The following is a 26,627-nucleotide window of genomic DNA, read 5'->3' as shown; positions in this document are numbered from 1 at the left end:
TGTGTTCCCATGCCTTTGATCCTAGGGCACAGAAATATTACCCTAATTAAAGAATCACCCAGATTTAAGAGAGAAAAGAGCTTACTTTCTTTTTTGAAAGAAATGGTCAAAGGCAAGGATTTAGAATGACATACTGTAAGTTAAATTATGTTCAATGGAAGGTTTATTCAAAGGGTAAAGTGTGTGTTTATGCAAATGCTGCTGTGATGTGGGCGTGTGTGTGCGTGAATGTGGAACGGGCATCCAGGCAAGAGATGTTTCTCATCAGTGTCCGGGCAGATACACTGATACGCTAGAGAACAGACAGGCTGGAGTTTTTCACTTGGCTGCGTAGGAGCACAGAGACAGGGAAAGAGAGGGAAAACTAGAGAATGCATAATGGATGAATGGAGAGAATGAGTGCCAATTAAAGGCTAAAGGAATGAGTGTTTGTGAAAGGCACAGAATTATAAATGCATGTACGATAAATGTCAAATATGGGGCAAGTAGGAGATTGGAGAATAAATGACAGAGTTAAGAGGACAAAAATCCTGAAGTGATGGTGAAATAATGAATCATTCACATGTAGCATTCAGTCTGTTAAAGTAAGTAATATTTCGCATTCAATACAAGTTGACACTTAACTGCATACATTGGGTTTTTAGTGACCCAGAACCTCATTCCTCCCCCTTTACCTCATACATGTTGAAATCGGTGAAATTACTATCAGTATTATACTGTAAATCTAACAGGACATTTTATTAGAATGCAGAACAGTTGATGTTTAACCCTTTTTTATTTCTTTTCTTTTTTTGACACAGGATACTCTACTGGAGTACAGCAGGTTCACCCAGCTCTGATCCAGAGGCAGTATGGGTAAGCATCTCATTTCATTCTGCTAATGTCAGGGGTTGAGGGGGCTTTGTATATAAATAACATGAAATCCTACGGTGACCCCACAGAAACGGCTCTGCCAAATTGCCATTTCATTAAGCGGAAAAAACTAATTTATGCTTGCCAATCTGTCTTCCTCTGGTGTCCTGTGCTCCTCTCTCATACAACGCCTCTCTGCCTGTTTTAACTCAGCTTTAACCGACACAAGCAGTCAGTATTGGAGATTAACTCACTTAAAGTAGTGACGAGGTATGGTATACAGGATATATTTAAGCAAATACGCTGGTTTCTTGATAGTAGTACAACATATCACATACAAAACAAACAATAGTGCAACATAACAGTGCAGTGCAACAGTAAAGTGTCTGGTATAGTTCGGTAGTATGTAGGTGTATGTGTGTGTCAGTATGCTATGTTAGCTGATAAGTGGTTTTAGTTTAGTCTCAAAGTGTGTAGTAAAACAATCATAACTGTGTAATTTTAATTATGCTACCTCATCTGTCAGCATGATGCCGGTGAATCACGTTCAGTCTCTTTGTACCTTACGTCATTGTTTTTGCCGATGCATGCTTGCGTCTCTATGGAGTGTGTGCATGAGCAACAGGTAGCTCGCTGCAGTTCACTTAACGGCCACAGGTGTCATTAATAACAAGGGTTTCTAAATCTTAGAGACAGCACCTTTAAAGACCTTTTTTTTCTACAAAAGTAATTAAATGATGCAAATATGCAGATACTCTCAAGCATCTTTGCAGTAGTATCAGTATCATCATAAATTACAATAACAGTGTAATCTGCATATTATGGCCACGTATAGCATCACATTAGCGCATTAGCATCATGAATTCACAATGTAAACAAGACAAATTAAAAAATGTCTGCCGCATATATATTACTTTATATCATCGAGTGGTTAAAACAGTTTCTTTTAGTGACCTCATGTGAATTCTACTCATAGAATGAGGTGTAATGTCATTGATAACACTTTTTGTCACATTAGTTTATTTAAATGTACAGCTAAATGCCTCCCACAGTGGTGTGGTGTGTTTCTGAATGTTTGGAAACAGCATACCATTGCTCGGCTATTTAGAATTTATTTTTACTCCTGAATGAAGAACAATGAACTTCTCCAAAAGTATTTCTGGGACTTTACAATGAGCAGCATATTCCAAATATGGTGAAAAGTTCTCATCATCTCTCCACAAAACCTGGTGTCATAGGGATGTTTTTAGATTTGTAGAGTAACTTTTAGTGGGCAATTAAACTGAATTTGGAGTGCTGTATATATAACATACTCAACGCACCTTACCAAACCGAATCGAACAACACATCTTTAATTCTGTGCACTAGATTAAATTTGTGGAGCAAACACGAAACTGCCTGACGTGTGCTCCGAACATACCATGCAGGCTGATTAAATCACAGCCCTTTGTGGTTTAATATTCGAATAAGGTCATATTGGTTTTTTTTTTTCGGTTTTATTTTGATGGATCGTTCGGCCTTACACAATGCAATATAAAGGTATGTTGTTGAGTTATTTCATGGCACACGCTCTTTATAACATCACACTCAATTCAGCCTTCAAGCTCACAAATTGGGTACCATTCTTTTGGCGTGGAGCTGGAGATTTAGCGGCGGAACACTGCTGCTGAAAGCGGTGTAGGAAACACTGGTTTACAGTGTTATCTTCTTTACCTGCTGTGGTTTATTTTCATCTCTACCTCCTTGCCAAATTCCCTTTAGTTGTCACACTATCGCTGTTCATCTGTTTCTTACCGTTTACTCTTCCTTTTCTGTATTTCCCGCTTGGTTTATCTCTGTCTGTGCATTTCTTTTTCTTTTACTTTCTCTGCTCTCTCTCTCTGTCTCCCTTCCCGATCCTGTTAGACCTGTTTGTATGTCAGTTAGGTCACCACCTGCCTCAAGTCTGCTAAGCAACCAGGTGTTATGCAAAACAGTTTTTTCTCATTTTATCTCCCTCTTTGTCTCTGTCTCTTTCTGTATTTCTTTGTCTACACACATCTGTCTTGTTCTCTATCCCACCCACACACACACTCACAAATATTGTCATATGGCATTCAACAATATTACATTCAACAAGTCATATTTTTCTATCATTAAATAAACTTTGTCATTTGAAAATGCCATTCTCAAATTGTCATGCTCTTTCTAGACTGTAATGTATAGGTTGCATTAGACCACAGGAATGGTGGGAGCACCTATGGTGGATACAGACTGGGAGAACATTTGTGAATTGCACTTCTTGTCCATATCTGTGGTAGCTTCTATATAAACTCACTAAGTATGAATGTGATGTATGAACAGGTGTATTTGTACCCATTGTGGGTCTGATTTGCTTGGTTGGCTAATGGTGCTACTGACTAACCCTAATTGTCAACTTCCTCTGAGTTGACCAAGGCTAACTACCAATAGGTTTTTCAAAGTGTTAGATCTGAATATAATGGCACTAAAGTACTGTAAAAGCACAGGTAAACATGTTGACAAGAAAACAAACATGTCCTGATACAATATGTTACCTAAAATGGACTATTTAACCATTGGTTTGCAGTTAGCATAAGGTCTGATGCTAATGCTGCTCTGTTTAGTATTTAGCATCTAGTATTAACAATACAACACAATAGGATATATTTAAAGGTACACTGTGTAATTTGTTTTTGTTAAACAACAAAATGTTATTAACGAGAGAGTGCAACAAAAATCCAATAATAATAATTTATATTTTAGATCTGTCAGGACGGATTTTGCAGGAAATAGCATACATGCGTCATTCGCCCGTGCATGTCACATGATGTCCATACACAGAAAAATTAATATCCAGCTACTGTAACTCGTATATGTGTGGGAGTAGCATGAAGCTGAAAGTTTGTTGTCACAGCGTACAAGGAAAACTTTACCATGGATCATTCGAAACGGCAAACCTCTGGGGAATCACCGGTTGTAAAACCAAAGAAACCCCGAACCGAACAGAGTCTACAAGCAAAAAGGGAAAGCGACAAAGTCCGTAATAAAATCACACACACACACACTGTGTGTGTAGTGAAATACAATAATTATACTGTAATCGGTGCAGATCTTTTCCCTTGCTAGCACACGTGTGTATTTTTCTTTATAACGGCAATAATTTATATAAATAAATCCTTTAGTCCTAGACTTGCTAAGGACATGTGAGTCTTGAAATGATGTTGACCACTGGTTAGTAACAATGACAATCTATAAATTAGTTACTACCGTGGTCTATTTGGTCAGAATATCCTGCAATTATAAAAATGTACAACGTTTGACCTTATCAGACTAGCAATCATTGTGTCTAATATTAACAAACGTTGCCTTACTTTTGTAATGTCATTAATTTCAAAACATCAATGGTTCCAATAATTCAAAACAACAGCATAAGTTATGGCTCTTAACTGCTCAGATGACATGATTTTGGATATCCATATTTTCCTTTCTTTCATTATTTATTTGTCCATTCGCTCTGATTAGATGTCCTGTATCCATGTGTACACCGGTGCCTCGAACCACATTCATCTGCTCAGACGAGCAGAGCCGAAGTGCGACTTACGTCATTATCATAACAATGTTCTTCAGCAAGACACATGCAGTTCTCTTACGAGAGGTTCTCTCGTATTGCGTAAGCTAGCTTACGCTACGGGAAAGATTAATCTTTTCTGAGATATTGAAGCCAAAAAATTATCCTTAATTTTGTATCCATTGTCAACGCAGTGCGGCAGCTGCAGACCTTGAGCGGGCTAGCTAGCGAGCTCATTGGTTGCTCTGCGGCAACTGCTGCAGCCTATAGACGAGCTTGGGCGAACTCGCATCCAATGAGAGGCGTCCGCGCTCACTGCATCAAAGCCCGCCAAAAAGGGCGTGACTAGAGTGCATAGAAGCGTAGTTCGTAGGCTGGAACCCTGATTTTCATCTCTTCAGCCAAGCTCTTCGCATCACTGAACCGGAAGCCGCGTCGCCGTTTGAGGGGCATCAAGCAAGCGTGGACAGCGCTCGAAGAAGCCGGCCGTCTTCGCCACCTTCAGCCGTCCTGCGAGCTACGCCATCCGGCGACGTATCCTTTTTAAAAGCAAGCTAGTTCTTAAAGAACTTCACAAAAGAGTACGAGCGTCTTTTTTAAGATGCCTCGCTCCACTTGCGCCTCATGCCGCACTCCTCTCAGCTCCGGAGACCGCCACATCATCTGCGCTCTCTGCCTGGGACTGGGGCATGCAGAGCTCGCCCTCGCCGAAGGCGGATGCGATCTCTGCGAGGAGCTGCCGATGTCGACCCTGCGGGCTCGACTCGAGCGCTCAGGACCGAAGCCGCCGCGCCGGCCTCAGTTCAGCCACGCAGAAAAAAGCGCACCTCTCAAAGGCTGCCGGAAACAGTGGTAGAAGCGATTGCCTCGCCGGAGCCCATCCCTCGAGCATCGCCTTCACCCTCCCCGCCCACCCGGGACGCGCAGTTGCCGCCGAGCGGCTGCTCTGCTGCCATCTCGGACGAAGAAGCGGAGGATAAGGGCTGTTCCATCATGGCTTTGGACAGCGAGGAGTGGTCAGGCTCACGCGCCTCCTCCTCAGCCCAGGAATCCAGCAGGACCCGCGCCGGAGTCGAAGGGGAACTAACACGCCTCCTCACACAGGCCGTCGACCGCCTCGGGCTCGAGTGGTCACCGCCCCTTGAGCAGGCACCCAACAGACTTGACGGCTGCTTTCTACAGAGCCGCCGCCGTGCAGCACCCGCTACCCGGGCCGCTCCCTTCCTGCCGGAACTCCACGCCGAGCTTTCCAAATCATGGAACGCGCCTTTCTCGGCCAGGGTCCGATCCCACGTCTCCACCTCTCTTGCTTCGGTGGACGGCGCCACTGAGAAGGGCTACGCTTCCATCCCTCCGGTCGAGGATGCGGTAGCAGCACACCTTTGCCCGCCCTCCGCGAGATGGTGGTCTAAACCAGTGCTCCCGTCTAAGGCCTGCAGAACAACTTCCGCCTGTGTTGGCTGCGCCTATTCCGCCGCCGGCCAAGCTGCATCTGCTCTGCACTCTATGGCCGTCCTACAGATCCTCCAAGTGGACCTTCTGCGGGAGTGGGATGAGGAAAGCAGGCATCCAGAGGCGGTTGCAGACATACGGAGTGCTACGGACCTCGCCCTCCGCGCTACCAAAGCTGCAGCCCAAGCTATAGGGAAGTGCATGGCCACGCTGACTTTGACCGAGAGACATCTGTGGCTAATGCTAGCCGACATGGGAGAAGCAGAGCGCTCTACGTTCCTCAACGCACCGCTCTCTCCATCCGGTCTCTTCGGCTCCGCGGTGAGTGGTATCATTGACCGGTTTTCAGAGGTCCAAAAAGCCACACAAGCCATGAATCTCTTTCTGCCTCGTCGCGCTAGCTCCTCTGCAGGCCGCCCACGTGAGCCTCCTGCACGAGCCTCTTCACAGCGCCCAGCTCAACAAAGCCAGACTTCTCAGCGTCGACAGGGCGGCCGCCCTCGATCGCGCTCAGACAGCCGCCGCAGACTGCCGCCCCCCCGTGGGCCTCGGACTAGAATTGCGCTGAAACCTGAACAACCGAAGTCCTCTTAGCTTTGTTGACAAAACGACGGATCAGTCCCGCTGCGGCCGGACCACCGTCAAAGCTTCGCCCCCTGTCAGTCCCCTTCCTTCAGGCTACTACAGTGGTAGATTCAGCAGCCAACAAGCCGGTGTTAACGCCCGCTTGCCTGTGCTCAAACACCGTTTTCACGGCGACCCAAATAAATCTGGTAAAGAGCAAGCATGCCATATGTGTAGAAAATGTGCCCACAATCCAGTGTTCACCCCTACACACAAGCATTACACATCCCGTGGCCCTATCACGGCACACTCACATAAAGCGGTTATGAACCGCTCGAGTGTTAGGGTTAATAAACACACCCACGAATCCGTGTGCGCGCCCATTCTCTGGCCGCTCTGTCACACGACCAGCCTTATGTGTAGAAAATGTGCCCACAATCCAGTGTTCACCTCTACACACAAGCATTACACGTTCCGTGTCCCCATCAGAGCACACTCAAAAGCGGTTACGAACCACTCGAGTTGTAGAGTCAATAAATGCGCTCACGAATACGTGCACGCGCCCATTCTCTGCCCGCTCTGTCACACGGCCAGCAAACACTTCTCTGTATGTAAGTCCCGTGCCCGTGACTATGCTTGCGTATCACTTAACAGACGTGACTCTTTCCCCATTCACCTCAATCGGGAAGTCACTCACAGAACAGCCTGTCCATGCTGTCTGCGAGCAGTCCAGCATAAGCACAGTAAGCGCGCTCACACATTCTGTTCAGCGCGCTGAGTGCGGCAATCAGGGCGATTTGGCCACTCACCCTCTAACATTACGCTTCAAAGTGTGGGAAGATATTCCAGGGATATCCGAATGGGTGTTAAGCACAATAAAACAGGGCTATTTGCTACAGTTCGATCGCCGTCCTCCTCGCTTCAGAGCGTGGCTCGAAACTACTGTGAACACGGAAGCAGCGTGCATGCTTCGTTCAGAAATAGCAAACCTGTGCAAAAGGGCCATAGAGAGAGTGCCGCCTCCCCTGAGCGAGTCGGGGTTTTACAGCCGTTATTTTCTTGTCCCCAAGAAAGACGGCGGCCTCAGACCAATATTAGATCTTTTGAACAAAGCGCTTGCAAAAAGACCGTTCAAAATGCTTACAACCAGCAAACTCCTCGCGCATGTGCGCCAGGGGGACTGGTTTATTTCTCTCAATCTGAAAGATGCATACTTTCAGATTCAGATAAATCCCCGTCACAGGCCATTCTTGAGATTCGCCTTCGACGGCCAGGTTTATCAATACACCGTCCTTCCGTTCGGCCTGTCCTTAGCACCCCGTACTTTCACGAAGTGCATGGACGTGGCGCTCGCACCCCTGCGGAGTCAGGGTTTGCTAATTCTGAACTATTTGGACGATTGGCTGATTTTGGCACAATCACATACGGAGCTTCTGTCTCACAGGACAGTTCTCCTCAGTCATCTGAACAGTTTGGGCCTTGCAGTCAATTGGACCAAGAGCTCACTACAGCCCAGTCAGACAATTTCCTTCCTTGGAATAGAACTAGACTCTGTGGCAATGATGGCTCGCTTATCTACACAGCGCGCGCGCCGTGTTCAGCGACTAGCCGCGTCATTTCAGATGAACAGCCTCACAACTCTGAAGAAGTTTCAGAGAGTGCTATGCTACATGGCCTCAGCCGCAGCAGTACTTCAACTGGGTTTACTGCGCATGCGCCCGCTTCAGCATTGGCTAAACACCCGCGCGTCTCGCCGGGCTTGGGCCACAGGCCGCCAGCCAATCAGAGTGACTCAGACCTGTATTTCAGCTCTGCAGCCCTGGACAGTGGCCAAGTGGTATCAGCGGGGAGTGATGATGGGAGCTGTATCTCGCCGAAAAGTTGGGGCGCGGTCTGCGAGGGCTGTCCGGTTTTTGGCCTATGGTCAGTTCAGGAAAAGCTCCTTCACATAAATTGTCTGGAAATGATAGCGGTCGAGTACGCGCTCGTGCGCTTCCTCCCGATCATTCAGGGTCACCACGTCCTGGTCCGCTCGGACAACAGGTCTGTGGTATCCTATCTAAAACGTCAGGGCGGTGTCAGATCCAGGAACCTCTTCCATCTGACCAAACGCATACTGAGTTGGTCCCAGCTCCACCTGCGCTCGCTGAGGGCGACGCACATGCCAGGCCACCTGAACGACGGCCCAGACAGACTGTCCAGAGGCAATATTCCCCCAGGGGAATGGTCCCTGCACGCTCAAACAGTCCAGACGTTATGGCGCATATTCGGCAGAGCAGAGATAGACCTCTGCGTCAGAAGAGAACTCTCACTGCCCAATATTTTTCTCGAAAAGCGAGGACGCGCTGGCCCAGGACTGGCCCAACCGCCCGCTTTACGCCTTCCCTCCCGTCTCGCTATTGCCACAGGTAATGCAGAGGATCAGGGAACGCGCCACTCGGTGCTCCTCGTAGCCCCGCTGGGAGAATCAAACATGGTTCCCGGAGCTTACGCAGCTGTCACTGACAGCGCCGTGGCCCATCCCAGTGAGAGCAGATCTCCTCTCGCAAGCTCGCGGAACGATCTGGCATCCCCACCCAGAGCGCTGGGCGCTACAAGCGTGGTGATCAACGACTACCCGTCGCTTTGCCAGAAGGAGTAATAAACGCCATCATACACGCTAGAGCCCCTCCACGAGAAGACTCTATGCGTCAAAATGGTCTGTGTTTTCAAAATGGTGCACCGACAGAGACCTGGACCCACGGACATGTGGGGTGTCGCCGCTGCTCGTGTTTTTACAAGAGCTGCTGGATAAGGGCAGATCCCCATCCACGCTCAAAGTGTAGCGTGGCGGCCGTCGCGGCGTTCGCTGAACCCCTGCACGGCCAGTCACAGGGTAAAAACGAGCTGGTCATCCGCTTCCTCAGGGGAGCTAGAAGGATGAACCCTCCGCGCCCCCATCGGTTCCTATCTGGGACCTTTCTATAGTTCTCGAGCTATGAAAGCCCCCCTTTCGAACCGCTTCAATCCGTGGATGTGAAACACCTCTCACTTAAAACCGTTTTTCTAACTGCCCTATCATCAGTTAAACGGGTGGGAGACCTTCACGCGCTATCTGTCAGCGCTGCGTGTCTTGAGTTTGGACCAAGTGACTCCAAGGTCATTTTAAAGCCTAGACACGGCTACGTCCCCAAGGTGGTCGGTACTCCTTTCAGAGCACAGATCATTTCCTTGTCGGCGCTACCAGCATCTGATAGCGAACGCGACAGCAATCTCCTTTGCCCAGTCAGAGCACTGAGATTGTATACTGCGCGCTCCGCATCTTTCAGAAGCTCCGAGCAGCTTTTTGTTTCGTTCGGAGGGCGCACCAAAGGTCTTGCCGCCTCGAAACAGACACTGTCCAGATGGATAGTGGACGCTATTGCTGCCGCGTACGTGTCAAAAGACCTACCATGCCCGCTAGGCATTAAGGCTCACTCCACTAGAGGCATGGCCTCCTCGTGGGCATGGTCCAGCGGGATTTCCATTCACGACATATGTGTGGCAGCGGGCTGGGCTTCCCTCCACCTTTGTCAGATTTTACAATCTGGAAGTACCCGCTCTGCAGGCTAAACTGCTAGCGGTTTAATCACGCTACAGCTCCCCTGGTGAGCTGCATTAATGGGACACAGTCCACACAGACCGGCACCGCCGCTCTGTCTATGTGCTTATGTACTACACACACACTGGCCCGCACTCTTGCCGGCCAAATATTAATTCCCCACTCACAAGGGCTCCCCGGGTCCCCTTAATTCCCTGGGGCTCATGCAGTGGATGCTTGGCGCGACGGCGTTGACAAAGGGTTCCCGTAGCGTAAGCTAGCTGATGCAATACGAGAGAACCTCTCGTAAGAGAACGAATCGGTTACTAACGTAACCTCGGTTCTCTCTAGATGAGGGAACGAGTATTGCGTAACCGCCGTGCTCACGCCACGAGCGATTTTTCGCTTCATTCAATGAAAACCAGGGTTCCAGCCTTACGAGCTACGCTTATATGCACTCTAGTCACGCCCTTTTGGCGGGCTTTGATGCAGTGAGCGCGCGGACGCCTCTCATTGGATGCGAGTTCGCCCAAGCTCGTCTATAGGCTGCAGCAGTTGCCGCAGAGCAACCAATGAGCTCGCTAGCTAGCCCACTCAAGGTCTGCAGCTGCTGCACTGCGTTGACAATGGATACAAAATTAAGGATAATTTTTTGGCTTCAATATCTCAGAAAAGATTAATCTTTCCCGTAGCGTAAGCTAGCTTACGCAATACTCGTTCCCTCATCTAGAGAGAACCGAGGTTACGTTAGTAACCAATTCGTTTTATTTATTAACCGTTAGAGGGCCAAAAGTTACATATTGTAGCGTTAAAATCATGTTTCAAAGTGCATTGTGTTAAAACCACGCAGTGTAAGATCTTTTAGTGTATCTGAGGCAAATGTTAGTGTGACCTTTTTAGTTGTAGTTTCAGTAATATTTCAAGATTTACTTCATAAATTACACCCCACAGATTTTAACATTTAAACTTTTTCTATACAGTTTATTATATTTCTTCAAAGGATGGCTCCATACATATCAACAGATGTCTGGGCTAAGCCCAGAATAACCACTGACCCTAGAACTGCCCCTGCCTGTGACCACTTGTAAAAGGATATATTACAGTTGAACTAACATTGAAGTAACTAAAGACTTTGTCAGTTCTGATCTTTAGGCCACTAACCTGTATGTGAGACTTGTCACTCTTCACAAAAACATCCAATGTCAGTTTTGTTTTAAATCAGATGTATGTTGCATTATCACTGGTCAATTGGCTCAGTTGGTCAGTTATGTCCTAGTTGAGAGGAAACAGGTTATAGTTTGGGAGCCCATTCGAGGTCACTACTGCTGTGCTGGGTTACCACTTCTGCTGTCTGTTTGCTGGCATTAGAGAGATTTCTTTTTTTTTTCATCTGGAGAGTAGGGTGTTGGTGCTTCCTGAGGTAGGAAGCGTGAAACAAGCACACACTACACGGCATGCAGTCGCCACCCTACGACTCATAGTCTTGTTTTCTGTTGTGCACGACTGCTGGTAGACTGGGTGTATCAACAACATGACCATTCATCTCCGACTGAGGCCCTGTGTACACCTGGTATTAAGATGCGTTTTGGATGATCCGATCACAAGTGTACAAGCGAGACAAATCACTGTTAAGCCTGGCTGTCTCTTTTTCTTTCCCCTTGTGTTCAGATTTTGAGGGGAGAGTCTTTGGTTTCATGAGGAAATACATCAATCATTACATCTGTGTTTTAATGAATGATAATAAAAGTAAAAGAAAAAAGGGTGTACAGTTTATCCTAATTATTTGCAAACTTCTCATTAAGAGCAGAATTCTGAGCTATTTTAGTGCAGTACCTGTAACTGAGTTTCTAGTGTGCTTGCTTCAGATATCCGTGTACCTGCATGTTGATATCAGACACACTGATAGAATTTCTGTTCTTGTGCATGGACATGCATTGGCTTTAACAATGTTCCGATTGTATGGTTATTTCCCTTTAAATCCACATGTAACCAGTTTTAACTCTTGTTTTATAAGCCGCCACTCCGCTGCTGTGGCACAACGAGCCGGATGTCTGAATGTGTTTGAAGTGGCCAAATCTCAAAACAGTTTGGACCCCGTTACAACTGCCTTTAGCATCGTCCCATTTCAAACAGATCGGCCAAAACGCATCTTAAAATTAGTTTATTCTTGATAGCATGTCTACAAGTAGGAAATAACAGCTCGAGGACGTTTTTTCCCTTATTTGCAAAGGAAAAAATTAAGAAAAACTGCTGAAAATGCATGTAGGGAAATGTTTTTTTTTTATTTCATTTTGTACGAATTTTACAAAAACTGCTTCCCAGTGCCTTGCTCTCATCTTGCACTCTCCCTATATTTAATTAGCTTTGGCTCATTGTCGGCCTCTCACTTGTCGGGACAGTGTACACACCTGATGACAAGACCTTTAGCTATACAGCTGGTTTGAAATGTGTTGTAGCACCTGCAATTAGTTGGGGCGTGTCGCAGGAGTGTGCGCACTACAAGACCGTTAGGTGTGAGATCTGAGGCTTCTCATGACTTAGCAGTCGCCAACACAATACATCAAAGGAGACGAGCTTGAGTCATGTAGTGTGACATATTCTTTAGCAGGGTGCTAGAGGTGGGGATTAGGGACGTGGAGGGTGCCGCTGTCAGACCCTCTGTGTTTGGGGGTTGGGTGTGAGGTAGCAGACAGCATTATAGGAGGTTCTTCAAACCAATTAAAAAGCTAGACTCTGCTGAATTAGCACAATGAGGATCAAACTACTTGAGCATCTGAGATAACATACACAAACACACACCCTTGTTATGCTTAGATTGTCAGCTCATCACTTCCTCCTCTCTCTTCATTTCTTATTTGCCCACACCCCATGAGCCCCAAAAGTGGCCAGTTATGAAGTGTAGTAACTAGTAACAGACATAAATGTATTTGCTTTATGTAGTATATATTGTTTGTTATGTGTTATGCTTTGGCAATATCTACTAAGATATGCCATCCCAATAAAGCAATCTGAATTTAATTGAATTCAGTATATCAACCAGGGGCGCGTTTTCCAAAAGTATCGTTAGCCAAATATGGTCACAAGTTCCATCGATACCAACATTCCAACAAACATTCTGAAACGTTTCGTTCACGCGAATGCAGCCATTGCGACATAGTTACTACAGTTTCAGGAAACAGTCTTGACTAGCTAGTTAATTTCTCCAATGATTCATCATACTATGGTGGTTAACCTTTTCATGAGTAGGGTCTAGAATCCTCTGAAGTGCTGCTGGAGTGAGTTATTTTTGCATGTCACTGCACAGCCAGTAGAGGAGGCAGAGTGTAGAGGAGTATTTTTTTTTTTATAATTTTAATTTGTGAGTTCTTGCCATAATAAAAATACTATATATAATATTGTAAACGTGAACAAATGGGTTATGTCTAGTGTAATGGTTTTTGTTTTATTTAATTTTTATAGCTGTAAAAAACAAATGAACAAATAATATCAGCAGTCCAGTTTGCATATGCACTGTTTGACACCTCAGATTGTGTGAGCGTGTATTTATCAATTTGTGGGGACCAAATGTCCCCATAAGGATAGTAAAACCCGAAATTTTTGACGTGGTGGGGACATTTTGTCGGTCCCCATGAGCCAGCTTCTAACTCATACTAAATTATGTTTTTTGAAAATGTAAAAATGCAGAAAGTTTTCTGTGAGGGTTAGGTTTAGGGGTAGTGTTAGGTTTAGGTGATAGAATATAAAGTTTGTACAGTATAAAAAACATTATGTCTATGGAAAGTCCCCATAAAACATGGAAACCAAACGTGTGTGTGTGTGTGTGTGTGTGTGTGTGTGTGTGTGTGTGTGCACGACAAGTGCTAATGTAAACAGACTTGGCTGTGTGCATCAGATAATCGTGCTAAATCAGCATCTGTGAGTATATGAGTTTAAACTGTTATCGTGGTGCTTTTGTGATCTCTTTCAGAAAACAAACCTATTTTATGCCTGAAAAGACTGTTTGAGTTGCTGTTTGTGTGAATGAACCTCATCTGCACCTAATAAGTAGACGTGGATGTGTGCATGGGAAGATCGCGTTTAGATATGATGCTGATACAAGCTGTGAACAGTTATCGTGATACCTTGGTGACAATTTGGCTGTTTGTTACATAAAATAAACATATTATGTGCTTGAAAAGACTCTTCGAATAGCTGTTTGAGCTGAACTTTTTATCGTGGTACTTTGTTGATGAGTTGGATGCATGTATATAAAATATACTTATTCTGTGGTTTAAAAGACTGAATGAGTAACTGTTTGAGCAAATATAAACTACAGATGCTTAACCAGCGCAGCATGTGTCGGCACAAAAGCGAATTTGATTCTGACAGCTTGTAATGTAACTGGCTGTGGCAGAAACACATATGTGTGACACTACTCTGCAGGGCCCAGTTATTAACGTATGAAAATGTTAAGCAGAGAGTTGCATAGTTGTACTGGAAATGCAACCCAGGTCAAATAATAATGGACCGATATTTGGCCATTTTGAGATTATCTGCTTCATCGGATAACTTTGGTCATAGACATAAAGTTCTGATGGTGCTTTCCTGTGACACCATCATCAGAAAGAGCACATTATTTAATCTTTTTTGTTTGTATTATTCACTATATACTTAATCAAACTTTATTAGAGCAAGTGGTTGTCATCCAGATCAGTGCAGAAGCAAAAGTGAATGAGCGCGTGGTCACGTGATGTTACCTTACTCAAGAACCGAATGGACCAATCACATTCGTTTGTGATTGCAGGATCAGTCTTCTTTTGTTTATCTTTTCTTAAAGACTGCAGGTGTGGATGTCCATGTGTACCTCATGTACCAATCCTTGGATTCAATATATTTAAACAAACATATTTTTGGGGTACAGAAATCCCCCATTAAGACAAATTAAATGTGGCCTAATAGAGGATATGTTTTTGAAGCTGATAAACAGCTAGAGGAAGACACTGTTTTGTCTCATAGGCCACAGTTATTAGTTGACTATATTTGCCACCCAACATGCTTGACCAAATAACCACAATGGTAGTTCCCACTTTTATAAAATCTACTGACAGCTGCCTTCTTATTTAAATAAAATACGAATTTTAAATAGCGTTTAATTCCCACAATTTTCTAATTGTCTCATATGCTATCATTAATTTGTATACTATAATATATACTTTATATTGTATATACAGTATATACTGTGCATACACATTCACAGTATGTACGATTATTCTCATAGTTTTTTCGTACTTGTTAATGGTTTTAGTTCCTTTCCACTGACATTCACACACTTGTCTCACTCAAAAAACATTGACACTCAAACTGCATGAAATTTGCAATTATAAAACCGCTTTCCCTACACTTTATAAAAATAATCTTACATGTGTACAGATGTTTTCACCACTGTCCTGCAGTCCTCCGCTGGTGTTCGCAGTTCTTTGAATGACGGTGTTTCTCTCATGTGTGATATTTCACTTGAGCTTCGATGATAATTCAATTTCACCATACAAAGACTTTTGTTAAATGTCCTGTACAGGTTTATTTATAAATAAATTGTAAATGGAGAAAGACATTATTTACACACAGAGAATTGGGGTTTCAAGGACTAGCTACCCTGCTCTCTAGATATTGACATCGGTCATTTTAAAAGCCCTATCGGTCGACCTCTAGAAGTGTCTTTACGTCTATATTTTTGTGAAGCATGAGCATGTGATTTCAGAGACTTTATATTGCCAAAGCCTCAATGTTGGTTGTCCATCAGTGATTGAGTGATTCTACTGTATGTTTCTGTATTTGCTAAGAAATGACCTTTAAACCCCCTCTGTCTATCTCTGCCTGTCTCTGCCCCCCAACAACTGGGGCTGCTAAAAGTTATGTTCTCCTCTGGGCATGGAGACGTGAGCCAAGATTATCTGTCCTTTCTATGTCGTCATAATTTGCTCTCTGTTCCTTGTCTCTTCATTTCTTTTCTGTCTTTCCCTTTGTGAGTCTTTCTGTTCTTTGTCATTCTCATGGACAGACACTTTTCTTTTAAATGTTAATTCGGGTCTCCGAAACAACAGAACCACCCAAATCAACAACAGATAAATACTCCAACATACTGTTTAACTCATACTGGATGTAATTAAGCATTATCATTAATGCTTATTATTATGCTAATTAAAATCACTTATAATTCACTAAAACATATTTAAGAACAAATATGATCAATATTTTGGTCCATAACTATTTATGAGTAATTTTTGTTAAATTCAGCAATTTTGTGTTCATCTTATTTGCTATCATTAAAGTGTGTGTGTGTGTGTGTGTGTGTGTGTGTGTGTGTGTGTGTGTATGTGTGTATACTGTATATACAAAATGTATACCTTGCATTTTTTGTTAATTTCATTAAAAGTCAAATTAATCATGATATTTTTGTTATTATTTGTTATTTGTTAAATTATTATTATTTGTAGGTTTAATGAAGCACATTTAAAATCTATCCAAGTACCCCTAGACTAAAATATACTAATATGGCTGTTTTGGTGCATCTAGCAGCACATACTTCTAAAATTCACTTTATGCTATATAACAATATCAGGGTAAAAAAAAGAAGAATGTGGGATTTACTGATAGACTATACTTAATATTATAGAATTAACCACAGACCTTTAGATTGCATACTGAGCCTACATATGAAATTGTAAAGCCTTTTCACAGCGCCAGTGACACAATCCTATTAATTTTCGGTGAGGGAACAGCGACTTCCTGTGACACAAGTTGCCATGGCCGTTGGTGACAGAGATTGCCGTGGAGAGTGACCAGATAAGTTGAGAAATTTTAAACTTTATGCAAATGACGAGTGACATTCGCAAGCGACTACCAGTGAGAGTGAAGACAGCAGAGCTCACATTATACGTCTCCTGGCAGACTGGAGATGAGTGCAGGCAAGATGGAAAAGTTTCAGTTTCGTGAGGGATTTTTACTGTTCTATATCATTTGTCTGTAACCACATGCATGGATATAATAAAAAATGATGCGTGAAAAAGCATGTCAGAAACTGGGTTTGATTCATACATTTATGATGGATTTATTGACTTTTTAATGATTTATATTGATAGCTTGATCGTATTGTTAATTATTTAATGAACTGAACACTGCTGCATGATTTATAAAACACTCTACAATGCTATATTTTTAAAGACAAGAGAACTGATTCCTTGCCAAATTGAAATGATATCATACTTTTACTGCTATTAGGTCTCATCCGTAATAAACATTTTGAAAAGCCATGGCCAGACGTGCAGTGACAAACAGTAGGAATACCCACTAGCGACAGATCACAGAGTATATCGACACCAAGCAACAAAGTGGCTGGCGCTGTGAATGGGGCTTAAAGAATATTAATCAAACAACAATACTGAAAAAGAGAAAAATGCTCACGGCTCATTTTAATTTACAGACCTAAAGTCCGGTAGCATCCAATCTGTATTAATGTTTCTTATCTTGAAGGACAGTTTTTACCTGTATTATTTTTTCTTGTCATTATTGTCATAAGTGACTCGAACAAACTTCAAAGTTGGAAAAGAAGTGTTATTCTGGGTTAGTTGTGCCACTCAGATCCAGATTCAACTGAAAAGTGCTTCTGCATTGCTGCACATAATGTTCTATATCACATAAGAGGCACGTTATTGTTTGATGGCTTGTTTAAAGGAAATAATTAGAACTGAAAAAATGTATTATGGCATTATTTGAACATACTCAATGGAATTATTTCATAAAGAGAATACAGAGAAAAAATGTTGACGGTCTTGAGACCCGATGAACAACTATAGCCATTGTAAACCAGTACAAAATAAACTAAAAGACTTTACGTATTCTAAAACATAATCGCATAAAATATTTAAGATGTGTAAGAAACTTTAAAAGTGTTTGTTAAATTAATAAATATATATTTCACTCAGAGGGGCATCTTAGCCATTGTGGCCAAAAGGGCAGTTGCTTGGGCCACTGTAGCCATCACCCTGTTTCACATCCTTGACCCACCCTCATGTCACGATAACCAAACTTTTGTTACTTTCTTTCCTCTCTGAACGCAAGAGGAGAAATTCTGAATAATGTTGACGGGGATCTTTTTTCCATACAATAGCCACTTTTCCACTATTGGGCCAGTGAGGGCCAGGACTAACAACTGGCCAGCCGGGCTAATAGCCTCAGATCTCGAGCCGCAAGACCAAAATCGTACTGCATTCTCACCATCGGGCCAATAACTCTACAGCATTGCCCAAAAACCTGCCCTTAATTCACCACTATGGTGCCAACATCACGCACCCATTTCACAAGAAAGAGGGAAGCAAGCTGACGGATAAGCAATATCAAATGATAAGCAAGATAAGTTAGTGTTGACAACTTACCGATTGTAACTGCCATGGCATCCCGAATAGTCTCTCCACAAACAGTGGGACAATATCCCAGCACACTGTCTATGAAATTTCACCAAACCATGGAAAGTAATTTCTTTGGGTATCACTTTGTCCATTGGGTGTTTTAACAGATTAGTTTTTTTATGATTTTTCTTCCTCAAACCTGTACCGTTGTGTGCTGGATACACAGCCTGCGAAGTTCTGCGAAATTCTGCCTTTTGACCTGAACAACTCCCCCAGTCCCTGGCTGGTCTTTTTTGGCCCAATGGTAATTGGCCGTTGGTGACCAAGAAAGCCCAGAGGAGGCACATTGTATCCCCAGAAGTGACGGTGGGAAAGCAATTGGCACTGGCACGTACTAGCACGCCCTCATTTGGCTAGATAGTGGAAATGCGGCTAATGAGATTGAATGGGGTCTGAGGCTGTCAGTCCTTAACATTCTGCCTAACATCACCCTAAGTGTTCCATGGAAAGAAGTCAGATGGGTTTAGAACATTTGAGGGTGAGTAAAATGATGACAGAATTTTCATTTTTGGCTTAACTTTGGCCAACTACCACTTTAACACAAATTACCCTGATAATTGCACACACAAAGTCATGCACCATAATTCAGCTAATTTACTGCAATTGGTTTGCCCTACTTTGTCAGTCCTCACACCCTTGTCAACTTTGGTCTTTTTTATTTTGCCCCATCTCTCTTTCTCTCTCCCTTCCTCCTTGTCTCTTTCAATCCCTCTATTTCCCTGCCTGCATTAGGGTTTGCTAGGATGAATAGGGTCAGTAAGGACGACTCCGTTGATTTGCCTACTCCACAAAGCCACTGTCAGTCCCCATAAATCATCCTTCAGCCTAGAACGGCAACAAGGGAAAGGCAGTGGAATGACACTGCAGCTGTGTGTGTGTGTGTGTGTGTGTGTGTGTGTGTGTGTGTGTGTGTGTGTGTGTGTGTGTGTGTGTGTGTGTGTCTACAATAGTGTAAAAAGAATGTATATACTTGTGTGAATGTGTTTGGTTTGAGTATGTTTCAGGCTTTTTGTTGAAGATATTTTGTGCTTGGTGCCGGTGGTCCCTCTGGGTGCCTCTGTTTGGGGGGCATAAAGAAAAACAGTAGTTCATGGCTTTGGTGTAAGCATAGCCTGAGGTCATGTCTCTATGTTTGTGGGTAGCAGCCTCATGTCTCTCTCTGCAGTAGCTGTTTTCTGTGATGTTTGGCCATTATATCATCAGGCAGAGACCCATAAGAGAAATTAATGGGGTGAGTGAGCAGGTCAGTTTTCAGAAAGCAGTATCTGTACTTAGAATCCATCATGCTTTTTACCTCTTCTACTTGTTGTAGAACGGTTAGATACATTAGACTCAGTGGTGTTTGCATGACTCTATAGCAATTGAACAAACCCCTAACCTTTAGTTAAACTTTGGCGTGTTTTTGCCACACTGGTTGTGCTACAGACATCAGTGATACTCAAATAAAGAGGGGTGTTTAGTAGAGGCTATTACTTTTCTAAGCTATTGGCCTTGAATTGATTGGACTTGATTAAATGGGTAAAAATCCCAGACCCACTTTATATTAAGTGTCTTTTAACTAGTACTATGTACTTAAGCGTTTGATTCAATGTACTTATTATGTACATATGTGCTGTTGCATTGTACTTACATTTAAAGGAAATGTTTTGAATTACATCTGTAGTTACATTGGCTATGTTACATGTACTAATTTTCATCAATCCGAATGAATGCAGTCTGAGAATTGGGAATCCAGTGAGAATTTTGCCGAGCAACATGCAGTTACACAATAATTCATCATATTGTATATATTTTAATATATCACTCATATTTTAGTAAAAACAATGGCAAAAAACATTATCGATAATTCTAGTACAAAACAACTAAAAGAAATAGTCATATTTCATATCAGAGGTCATCATAACATGAGTGTCTGTTACATTTACCAGTTATATATATATACACACATACAATCTTAATAATCTTAGCATCTGGAACTTTTTGAATTTGACGAAGAATTTTTACTTCAACATTTAAGATGTGAATTCAGACTAAATTGAATTAACACCTTATTTCTATAGGACTAGTTGTTGTATTCTGACTGTACTGTAGAGCATTTTACAGAGTTATGACATTGCTAGAAAAATTTGAGTTTCCCAATCCATAACAGATATAATTTTTCCTTCATCAGGCTCCTAATGATTTAGGATACGTAATCATTACTGTGAGAAGGTCACTGTAAATAGTCCACCTGCCACAGTTATATTAAAACATATATAATAATTATTTAAAACTAGGGCTGTCAATCAATTAAAATGTTTAATCCAATTATTTACATGTTATGCCGATTAAATAAATATAATGTAAATAATTGCAATTGAATGCATATATAAATATTTGCTTAGAAAGCCCCTCAAATAACAATAATTCAATAAATGATGATTAAATACTTAGAAATAGTTATATTTAAATCATTATAAATAAAATGTATATTATAAAGGTAATAAGATAGATCATTAAAATGCATTACATTATTGTGGCTTACGAGTAAAGCATTTAAAAAGATGGTAACACTTTACAATAATGTTCCATTTGTTAACATTAGTTAATAACATTAGTTAACATGAACTAACAATGCGCGATACTTTTACAGCTTTTTATTAATCTTTAGTTAAATGTTCATTTCAACATATACATTTCTCAAATCAAAAGTTGTGTTTGTTAACATTAGTAAATGCATGCTTTTGGAGTGTCTCGTTTGCGTCGTGTCATAAACACAACTTTTTTAGGTCGCTGTGTCAAGTTGAGATCTTGAGATCAAGCAGCGTTTGAATGCAATAACGTGTTCTCATTTTGTTTTGTCTGCTATCTGTGAGTGTGGTTTGTTCTCTGTATATCCGTGTTGCCCAAACTGCTGAGGTTTCGCTTACTGCCCCCTGGAGAAAACAGGTGTTACTTCAAGCTTGACTTGCTCAGATGTAAGGAATATTCATATTACATGATTACTTGCGTTATTTTTTTTTTTACGTGTTTTTAATTCTATGATTTTTATATAATCACACTGAATTAATGCGTTAAATCGACAGCCCTATTTAAAACTTAAGATACAATAGTTACTGTCACTAGGCCTACTGTAAAGTCATGATAAATGTAAGTAAGGGTGATGATAAAATGTTTTTTTATTTTGGCGCATGCAGTGTGTTGTCTTTTTTTCCTCGTCAATGCCAAGTTGAATGTCGGGGCTGTCTAGCTGTTTGAGAGGTTTGACATTCTCGATCATGCTTGAAACTAGAAAGTTTCTAAATCAAATGAATCTTAAGTTTAGAAGTCTGCGCCTTGTGATCATCAATGTAGAGCAAACACATCACTTCCTCGAGCTTCTGTGATGTCTCTCGCCACACGTGAAAACCAGGCTTCAACTGCATGGCGAATTATTGTTTTAGTTTAGTCCAGTCATGTAAATGCTTTAATCCGACTGAAAACGCATCTGATTTTTGCATAGTATGATAAACACACCTAGATACTGCGATCTCAGCTTCATCCAGCATGTACAGTATTACACATTAATCGGACCATAACTGGCCTAACTGTTAAGTATTACGAATGTTCTCCCTTTATTTGAAATGCCCTTGATAATGTGTTAATTAAGCACTCTGACTGCAAAAACTTTTCAATTTAGACAAATACTTATTTTTCAATCTTAATACACAAAAAAATATTTCAGTAGGTTTTGGAACTGACACAAGGCACCACTTCTGCTAATCGGCCAATCAGGCACAGTTGTCAGACGATGCCTGGTCAGAATATCAGTCTATGACTAGTACACCATATATTTTATAGTTAATTCTCTCTCTCTTTCCAGGCTCGGCCAGCAGTATGTTTACCCTCAGGCCTTCCTGCAGCCCGGTCTGGTTCTCCCGGCTCAGGTTACCTCTACCGCCACAACCCCGTACCTTGACTTCACCACTGCCTACAACCAGTATGCCTCCTCGGCCTTCGAGCAGTACCCCTATGCCGCCTCACCAGGCTTCCTGAGTTATGTGTACCCTCCAGGCAACCCTGGCCCTTCCTCCACCAACTCTACCCCAGTTCCCACCCCCCTCTCGGTCGGAGGTGCCCCCTCCACAGCCTTCATCCAACTCCCTCCACATCAGCATCACACCGACCGCCTGTAGAACAGCGGCCGATTGAGTATGCTGAAATTGTACTAGAACATCATCATGGGACAGGGAATTGTGAGATCATCAGCTTATGACCAGTGGGCTACAGCGAATACACTGGGGTCTCATACAAAGGGCTTCAAATTTTTCTTCTATTCGTGATCTCTCAGTTTATAGACTTTTACTCTGACAGGTTACTGTTATTATTAAGAATTTTATTATTGTTGTTATTGGTAGAAGATTGTTTAATAACCAATATTAGATGATTGATGAGAGTAAATGGTGGATTGCAAGGATTGTAATGTAGATGGATCAAGAGAATGATAAAAGCAAAAGGTCATTCACAAGATACATCAGTGATGTGAGATCAACTGCATCATACAGTGGCCCCAAACCGTTTTTAAAGGAATAGTTCACCCAAAAATCAAGATTCTCTCATAATGTACTCACCCTCATGTCATCCCAGATGTGTATGACTTTCTATCTTCTGCTGAACACAAAGATTCTTAGAAATCATATCTCCGGTCTGTAGGTCCATACAATGCAAGTGAATGGTGACCAGAACTTTGAAGGTCCAAAAAACACATAAAGGCAGCTTAATAGTAATTCATATGAATCCAGTGGTTAAATCCATGTCTTCAGAAGCTATATGATAGGTTTTGATGAGAAACAGATCAATATTTAATCCTTTAATGTGCTTTTTGGAGCTAAGAATCTTTGTGTTCTGGAGAAGAAAGAAAGTCATATAAATCTGGGATGACATGTGGGTGAGTAAATGATGAGACAAATGCCATTTTTGGGTGAACTATCCATTTAAAATATTAAGTGGAATTGAACAATGTTTGAATGTTATTGCATAATATAACAAAATATCAAACCAAGTAGTACCAAGTTTATTTTAAAGAAAGATAGCACAAGCACACTTTTCAAGCAAAACATTTCACAAATAAAGACATTCTATTTGTCAAATGTTTGTGGAACATCCATAGTTAATCTAATTATACTGTTTGGACACATGCGAAATGACTTCATAGATCCTCTAAAAGTCACCTTGACACCAGTTGAATAGAATTCATTAAAATGAATAAACTCATAGTTTAGTTAGTTCTGAGAATACAATTCATGCATTTTAGGTGTGGCTCAAGTGTCCAAATACTTTGTGGGGACACTGTATTTTAGAATTGAGACCGAGATGGGTTGATTGGATGTATTTTCTCTCTTTGTGCTGAATGATGTTATTCCACAAACAAACACTGAAATGTATTTGAGCAACACAGCAAATTCATGAGACAGAAACCTCTGCAGAAATATCCGTTAAGCACAAAGCCTTAGATTTGACTTTTTCCTACTCCTTTCCTTTATATAGCTGTTATTATGAAACAAATGTGCTTCCCTCCAGTCGACCAAAGTCATGTGAATATTTTGTAACCTGACTTTTTTTCCAAGCATAGATAACTTTTCTAGAAATGTAGCATAGCAAAAGGATTTGTAATTCTGCTTATCTCTGTCTACTGCCTCAATTTCCATAGTTGCTCTGATTCCTTGCAATCTTAAGTAGCTAGTTGTAATGATGTTAGTCCAGCATTAAGTCATGGATTTAAGAGACACCGTAGCACCCTTTTGATTATAAATATGAGGAAATGGACATTAAAACATTGAGTATTAATAATTTTCTAATTCAGTCTCATCTGTGATGCTTTTTAGATCATGTTTAAGTCAATATTTAATCTGTTAAAATGACAAAAGAAAGAGTATTGTGTAGTTTAAGTGACAAATGTAAGTGTAAACTCTGTAGGTGGTTGCTTTGGTATCTCCACAAATGACACTACAGGACAAAATTCCAGAAGGAGCATACAGGAAGAGGACAAAAGCGTCAGTCTTGACTGAGCGTACATTTGGACAGCAAACAAGAGGACATATTGCTAGCACAATCTGTTTGTTTTCACAAGAACAGTGTTGTATTTATTTGCCCTGAGACTATTTCAATAACTCAAAATATGAAACCACCTTAAAATAAAAGCCATACGACCAGAACATGCAAAACAATTAATAAAGTAATTTGCAAAATTAAGCTTCATCGATGTGGTTCTTTTGATGGCGAAGTGTGTGTTCATCTGGGTCAGAAATTAGGGGGGCTCAATCTCTGGGTCGCTGGTAAGAACTACTGAACTTGAATGACTAAAGCTGTAACAAAAGACTTCATAGGTCATAGAGATTTTTGTTGTTGTTCCACATCTCAATGCTGTTTCTCCATTTTTAATGTTAAAATGGCTTGCCATACCTCTTCTCTTTTGTCCGTTGAGGGTTATATCTTCCTTTAAGCTTGTTTTGTGTCTGCAGACAAATTCATTGAGAAACAGCACTTAAGACTCAGTAACCAAAGGCAGTATAACAACCATTTATGAGTGATTGCAACAGTTCATGAACGTGTACGAAAACCTATGCAAATTCAGGGAATGGCGAGCATTACAAAGAGCATACAGGGCTTTATACATTTTTGTGCGTAGGCAAACTACCAGTATGGAAACCACGGGAAGTTGTATGCATGAAGCCTCAGGCCTCAATCCAAATGAGCACCTGTGGAATGACTTTACAAACAGTCCCCGTCCAAACTAAAGTTACGTGCATTGTTTATTGTGAGATGCTCCCATTATCTTGTCCACCACCTGCAAGTTGGAAAAAACAGTATTAGCAGATTTTGAACACACAATCATGACATTGACCTTAACTGTTTTAAGGGAAAAGCAGTATATACACCAACTGGGGTGTCATGCCTCTTTTTGACACGTAAAACAAAAGTCATTATTCAGCTATTTTACTCAACTAAATTGTTGAAATGCATAAAATTAAATATTGGAATCGATTTATTCCTTTGATTTAACCTTGACACACACACACACACACATACATACATATATATATATATATAATTATATCAGATGTATTTTATGCAATTAAAATTACAATTAAAATATAATTACAGCTGGGACAAGCTTACCTTATGATTATGATTACCTTAATTATTATTATTATTCCTTTAATAAATACATTACCAAATTTTTCCTATCATCATGTACATGATAAAATCATATCTAAATATGTACAAAAAAAAATCATAAATGTGTTGTTTTTTATGGGGCATAGTCCCCATCTTCCCTACATGTTTTCAGTGTCTATAATTTGTTTCTGTGTTGTTTGTTGTTTTTTTTTTTTTGTCTAATTCTTCTGTGGATTGAGCTACACGGGAACATAATCGCCCTCTTCTGTTTGCTTGTGCATTCAACATGGTTGATCTATTTCATTGCACATAACTGTACATGTACAAAGAACAGTGAGTGAGCTCTGCAACAAAGAAAAACTGGAAAATGGGGGAAAGACCAAAGTATTCGAAAAAAAAATATAGATGTATAATTTATAATATATTAAAAATAAATAAATTAGATAATTAAATTAAATAAAAAATAACATACATGTTCAATCTGAAAGAAAAACAAGGTCACAATATCATAGAAATGTGTTATTCTTACCATTATTTTTGATCATTCTGCAAACTATGTGCCTTTAGAATATTTGTAAATATTTTAAATATTTTATCAGACAAAGAATGCTGAATTTAACATTTTTAATTTATGTCGGGATATAGCTATGCCTTTAAAAGAAAGTAACATGGTTGATGGCTTTACAGTTCATTTAGCCATAGCCACTAGTTTTATGCTCATGGACACTACAAGGTCCTTATTAGAAAGAGAATTAATGCTGATATTCCTTCAAATACGCCTTTAACAAAATCATGGTTACATAGGGATAATTTATGATCGTCTTCTACTGACAAATTTAGAAATGTTTAAGGAAAAATGATAAAGCAAAGAGGATATACTTGTACTTTTGGGGTTAACATGCTAAGAGGATGGTGATGTTATTATATCAGAGTTTTATTTGTATTTATTTACATTATGTAGCCAACATTATTTTAATAAGAGGGACTTATGATGGTAACAGGTTCGACACATAACTCAGAGACAAATCTTAAAATATATATTATGTCCAAT

The 26,627-nt window shown here is 41.3% G+C and overlaps 1 pseudogene; it reads left to right on the top strand.

Moving 5' to 3' along the window:
• LOC127619195 (RNA-binding protein 38-like) overlaps positions 1-24,627 on the top strand; it is a 34,858-nt pseudogene extending 10,231 nt beyond the window's left edge.
• Positions 24,628-26,627: the final 2,000 nt, after the last annotated feature.

The sequence above is a fragment of the Xyrauchen texanus genome, chromosome 25 (genome assembly GCF_025860055.1).
Source record: "Xyrauchen texanus isolate HMW12.3.18 chromosome 25, RBS_HiC_50CHRs, whole genome shotgun sequence".
NCBI lineage: Eukaryota > Metazoa > Chordata > Actinopteri > Cypriniformes > Catostomidae > Xyrauchen > Xyrauchen texanus.
Note: the sequence above shows the minus strand (reverse complement) of the source record. Positions and strands in the feature narration are given on the sequence as shown.